The sequence below is a fragment of the Coregonus clupeaformis genome, unplaced genomic scaffold (genome assembly GCF_020615455.1).
Source record: "Coregonus clupeaformis isolate EN_2021a unplaced genomic scaffold, ASM2061545v1 scaf0067, whole genome shotgun sequence".
Lineage (NCBI taxonomy): Eukaryota > Metazoa > Chordata > Actinopteri > Salmoniformes > Salmonidae > Coregonus > Coregonus clupeaformis.
The window spans coordinates 1-6,566 of NW_025533522.1; positions in this window are offsets into that span (position 1 = coordinate 1).

A 6,566-nucleotide genomic window follows, 5' to 3' on the forward strand; every position below is an offset into this window, starting at 1 on the left:
TAACGACCCTGTATTGTGTTCTGTGTTCTGGATGTGTTCTCGTTCTCATGGGTACTTAGCAGGGTTAATATGCACCAGGACAGATGGAAAGGTTAGGGGGTATGATGAGGTAATCGCGGGATTTTGGGAATGATTGAACAGGGTTACGGTCTGATCTCTCTCGCTGTTCGGGGACCCTTGATTTGACATGTTCATTTTTGTTTGAGGTTGCGTGGGTTGTGGCATCTGAACAATAGCCCATTTAGGAAACCTGTGTTCTGCCTGTACACCTGGTGCCCATCTCTCTTTTACTTTATGACTCAGCTGGGTCTATTACATTGGTGTCGGAGAAGTGCTTTGAAGCTTACGCCGATAGATCAGATTGAAGCGAAAGAAGCTGTTTCAGTATAGGCCGTGGTTAGCTTTAGCGACTCGCATCTACGGTCAGGATGATCGAAGCGAGGCGGAAAGTTAAGGAAAGAGTAGGACAGTGTCCGTTGTGGCTCGGTGTACCCGGTCGGGGAGTGGTCAGGCATGACGGCTGGAGAGAGCTGGAGGAGCCCATGGCGGGGAGAGTTAAATTGTCAGTCAGCAAGATGGCAGAACGGGCGGTTTTTCCACAACCGAGAACAGGTCACGGCGACGAGAATAATCGCGCCACTGCGGCGGAAATGGCTGGACCTCCTTATGTAAACAGAGATGGCGGGCGCCCCTATTGCCATTAACCACGGTGTGCGGCTGAAACTCCAAAGTTCAATGGACAAGGTAAATGGGTTTTTCACTCAAACCGAGTTGTTGGCTAGAGCCGGGATGGTGGTCTGGACGAGACGAAAGGGTTACAGCTTGCCCTGAGCCTGTCAGAGAGCGTCGGAATGCCTGCTAACGCTAGCCCCGACGAGAGGGGCGACACGGTGCGCTGGGGTGGAGGCATTGGGGGGCGTTTGGCAGCGATACACAGCCCAACATGCTGTAGGGATTGAACTGAATAACAAAAAAGAGACTTCAGGGGAATCATTAAATACGTTGTGGCAAGTGATATTCTGAGCCTGACCAGGCGGGCTTATGCAAATATGTCTGATTGGGGTGCAAGACGAGCTGGCATTGCGGGACAGTTTATTAGAGCGCTCTCCCCACCGAACTCGGTAAGCATGTGCAGATGTCGGGACCCAGCATCTCTGCGGGCTGCAGTGGAGATAGCAAGAAAGAGAGCTGATCTGGGGTGAGGGGAGTGAGAGTGAGGTTGCCAGTCAACCAGAGGTGAGAGCAAAGGCGGCCGGGTGCTGGGGGTCACCAAACCAGAGTGGTGCGGAGTTGGGAGGGTTAGTTCAGACCGCCGCTTGTCATTGAGAGAAGGGCTCCAGACAACATCGCAGTGTCAGCTCAACTTCCATTGTCTGCTGGGGTTGTGGCCAGACTGGCCACATTCAGCGAAGTGTGGGGATTCTCCAGTCAACAGGGAAACGACAGCGGGTTCTTCGGCGCAAGAGGGGGCAGCGCGGGCCCATTCCTCCGCCCGAACCCCACAGTAAGCAGAAGATGTACCCAGCAGTGCAGGCAAGAGGGTGGGGGCCTGCTTCCCCAGGGTGTAGCGCACCGTGTTTCCTAGTCCGGTAGTTGTGGTGGGACGTTACCACCAGGGACTTCTGCAATGTCATCGTCAGAGGTGGGGTGGAATGTTTGGCCCTGGTCGACACGGGCTCTACAGTAACCCTGGTGAGACCAGACATACCACCTGTTGGGAGTGCTGGTGGAGCCGACCTTTGTCCAGCTACGGACTGTCACGGGGAGCTAGCCCCCATGTTAGGAAGTGTCGGGTGTCTGTGACTGTGGGGGGAGAACTGTGGGGTGTCCGTGTGGGTGGCGGTAGCACAGGACCCTGTATACTGGGGAATGGACTTTTGAAAAACTGTGGGGCTCAGTTGGACTTGCCGGGCACTTTGAGGCTGTCGGGGGCCCACAGTGGGAATGTCGCCTACGGGAGGCCAGCAGGGGGCAGGGCTGTCCCTCCGTCTTCCTCCAAGCTTGCAAACTCACTGGTCGTCCCGGCTGCTCCTTGGTCGTTGTTCCATCCCAGCAGCTGTCTCCCGTACGCGACCTTACTCCCATAATGGTGCAAGCACAGGCATCCCAGTAGCCCAAAACACACTGGCTCCTTCACCCCATCAGCCCCGCCGGGGGGAAGGAGGAAGTCTCGGGGTTGAGGCTGTGTGGCTGAAAAACTGTCAAGGTCTGGACGGGGACAACGTAGAGACAATTAAAGCAGCTGCTGTTTGACTTTAAAGATAGCTTCGCTTGGGGAAGATGAGGGTAGGGCAAACGCACCTGGTTCATCACGACATCGACACGAGACAACCAACCCATTAAAATTCGCCCCGTCGCATTCTCCCCCTTGCCAAGAGGAAGCAGGCGAGCCACAGCTATTGCTGACAGTGTTGCGGGCTGATTTCATTGAGCCATCAGATAGCCGTGGTCCGCACGGTCGTCATGGTGCCTAGAAAGGGGTAAACTTAGGTTTTGTATCGGACTACAGGGGGCTAAATTCTGTCACCATTAAAGACTCTTACCCCATACCGAGGATCGATGAGTACGCTAGACCACGTCAGAGGTCCTCGTGGTTCTCTTCCCTTGATCTGCGCAGCGGCTACTGGCAGGTGCCCCTCTCGCCTGGGGCACGTGGAAAAAACGGCTTTCTCCACGGATAGGGGCCATTGGCAGTTCAAGGTGCTGTGCTTGGGGCTTTGTAATGCTCCTGCCACCTTTGAGAGGTCTCATGGACAGAGTGCTGGCGGGGGTTCCGAGAGCGAGTGTGTCGTGTACCAGACGACATATTGGTACATGGCACGTGCGTTTGAGGGGGCACTGGGAGCACTTAGGCGAGTGCTGGAGAGGATTCTCGGGGCGGGGCTAAAAAATTACACCGGAAAAGTGCCATTTCATGCAAAAGGGAGTTGGCGTTCCTGGGTCATCAGCTGGGTGGTGAGGGTATCAGCACGTTGCCAGACAAAGTGGAGGCTGGTGAGGGGGTGGCCAATTCCAAAGGAAAAAAAAAGGAGGTTAAGAGCTTCCTGGGTCTGGCATCCTACTATCGTAGGTTTGTGAAAGGGTTTGCGAGGATAGCAGCTCCTTTGAACCCACCTTCTAAGAAGGACACTGTCTTTCAGTGGACCGCAAGAGCACCAGCGGGCGTTTGAGGCCCTCAAACGTGCCTGGTGGAGGCCCCTGTCCTGTCCTCACCAGACCCAAACCGTCCGTTTATTCTGGACACGTGCGCAATGAGGCTTGGGGGCCGTGCTGGCTCAGCGTGGTTCTGGTGGGAGACGTAGTAGCTATTACAGCAGAACTTTGATAAGGCTGAAAAAGCTACTGCGTGACAAGGAGGGAGCTTTTGGCTGTCGTAGCAGCAGTACGCCATTTCAAGTACTACCTGGGGGCCTGCCGTTTGTGGGTGCGGACGGATCACTCCGCCCTGCAGTGGCTTCTCTCCTTCAAGGAGCCAGAGGGTCGGATCGCCCGCTGGTTGGAGGAGCTGCAACCCTCGACTTCCAGGTGGAGCACAGGCCGGCCCTTCGCCACAGCAATGCAGAGACGCTTGTCCCGCCGCCCGTGTGCTGAGGACGGCTGTGGGTACTGCGCCAAACGGGTGGGACGAGAGAGGAACTGTGCATGGAGGAGGAGTCACCGCCACGGTGAGTCAGCTGAGGGTGACAGAGTGCCGGGAGTGAGGCTGTGGGCGTCGGGAGTGGAGGCGTCGCCAGGAGGAGGACGAGCGCGTCCTGTGCTGGGGTGGGTGGAGAGAGAAGACGACCGCCATGGGGAAGTAGCCCCTCTATCACCAGTCACCAAAGGACTCTGAGCAAATTCTCAGTCCTTAGAGTGGCTGAGAGGGAGTGCCCTCAGAGGGGGTGGAAAAAGCCAGCTACTGGAGAAATGACGTGGCAGGTAGTGGTTCCAAAAAGGCTGCGGGGAAGGAGCGTGTTACAGCAGCTTCACGTGGGGAGTAGGCGCAGGGCATTTTGGGGTCTCCAAAGACGTTGCGCGTACGTAAAGGCTTCTATTGGGCCAGGCACAGGAGGGGTGTGGAGGACTTTTGCAGGCAGTGCGATGAGTGTGCTGCTAAGAAAGGACCTCCAGGTCAGTCAACGCCCTCACAACAATTCCCAGTAGGGGAGCCCATGGAGAGACTGGGGTAGACATAGTTGGACCGTTTCCAATCCACAGAAAGCACAGGTGGATTCTAACTGCTATGGACTACTTCACCAAGTGGCCAGAGGCTTACGCTCTCCCAGACCAGGAGGCAGAAACAGTAGCTGATGCATTGGTAGGGGAATAATCAGTCGGTTCGGGTGCCACAGTCTATACACACGACCACAGGGAGAAACTTTGAGTCAGGTGTTCTCAGAGTTGTGTAGACGGTTAGGCGCGGGAGAAGACGCGCACTACTCCGCTTCATCCCCAGAGTGATGGGCTGGTGGAAAGATTTAACAGAACATTAGCACAACAGCTGGCTTCGTTACTCAAAACACCAGAGAGATTGGGACACCCACTTACCGTTTATTCTCATGGCATGTAGGTCGGCTGTTCAGGAATCGACTACGTGCTCCCCAAGCACTACTAATGTTAGGGTCGTGAGTTGCGCACCCCAGTCGAACTGACGTTTGGCCACCCTCCCTGATAACGACAAGGTTTTGCCTGGCCCGAACTATGTTAATCGGCAGAACCGGTTAGGAAGCGGCTCACACTCGCAGAGAGCAACTCCGAACGCAGGAATGCGCCAAAGCGCCACTATGACTCACGCGCTAGGGGGAGGCAGTACTTTGGAGCGGGAGAACGCGGTGGCTTCATAACCCCACCGCGCAAGAAGGGCGGTGCCCAAAGCTGGACAGTGCCTGGGTGGGGCAGTGCCTGGTGATAGAGAGAGTGGGGGAGGTGACGTACGGGTGGAGGTTCCCACGGGGGCAGGAAGGTGTGGTGGTCCACCGGGACCGATTGGCGCCCTACAGAGGGAGGAAACTTGGTAGGGAATGGAAGTGAGGACTCTGATGAGCACACGGGACAGTCTAGCGAGGGAGACTCTAATGCAAGCTGAGCCTGGGGCGGGCTGCCTCTTCGGGGTGCTGGAAATGACATTGGGGCAGATGAGTGTTCTGGGGTCCACCAGTGAGAGTCAAGGGAAGGCACAAGAGACTGATGCGACCTCCAGGTCGTTTTAAGGATTTTGTTTTGTAACCCTAGGGGCTAGGGTTTAGAAAAGGAGGGGGTATGTAACGACCCTGTATTGTGTTCTGTGTTCATGGATGTGTTATCGTTCTCATGGGTACTAGCAGGGGGTTAAATATGCCAGGACAGATGGAAAGGTTGGGGGGTATGATGGGTAATCCCGGGGATTTTGGAATGATTAAATAGGGGTTACGGTCTGATCTCTCTCGCTTCTGTTCGGGACCCTTGATTTGACATGTTCTATTTGTGTATGTTTGAGGTTTAGCGGCGTGGGTTGTGGCCTGAACAATAGCCCATTTAGGAATAAACCTGTGTTCTGCCTGTACACCTGGTGCCCGTCTCTCTTTTTACTTTATGACTCAGCTGGGTCATTACAACCTACTTTCGCAAGCCACTGTAACAACATGTCTGGCCTATGTTAAAAGTGTTTAAAAAAAGTTTAAAGCATTTGTTAGGTGTTAAGCCTGTGTTAAATGATGCTTAAAATGATTAAAAAGACAAAAAAGCGATTGTGATTGTGTTGAATTGTGTTTGGGAAATAGAGATAGACATGAACCAGGTTTCCATTCAACCTTTTTGCGCTTGCGTAAAGTATGTTGGAAAAAAATGTCATGACAGGCCTGATGGAAACAGAACATTTGTCTGTAAAAATTTCAATTGTCGAAAAAAATACGATAGACAAGGTGGGACCTTTTTGTGTCAGTAAAATAGATTATGCGAGAAATGGTGGTGGAAACGCTTTTATGCGCAAATATTGATATAATAACCATCATATCTAAGTAAACTTGGAATCACAGCGACGACATGTTGTGTGGTCCTCCCACTACAACTTCGGGAGAACATGCAGTTTATTAGGCTTCAGATTAAATAAATATTGAGGGTTTTATTCTGGTGACATGATGATCGATGATTGGCTGTCATTTGACAAATAAAAAGAACCTCGCTCTTTTGTCCATAACAATCTCATCATATAGTCAATTTGATGGAAAGATCTCCGGTGGGAAAATACGCATATTGTTTTTATGCGGATTGTAGAAAAATATTTGCATGAAAATCTGTCGCCAATCGGATGGAAACCTAGCTATGGTTTTAAAAAAGGTAGTGGTAATATTTCATTCAATACAGAAATGTGTAGGCACCTTAATTTACCCCTTGTGCCAAGAGACCAATTCTTTGGGACAAGCTATGTTTTCAATACTGTAATGTTTACATGAATTCTGATTATTTCCAGGGATACACAACATCCTGAAATATATGTCGATATCTTTGTTAGAAAGAATACTATATTTCCCTTGACGGAGTGATGCTGAATGTAAAACATTTATCAATTATACACCACTCTCCCCTACTCTGTAATGCAGTTTAATGAG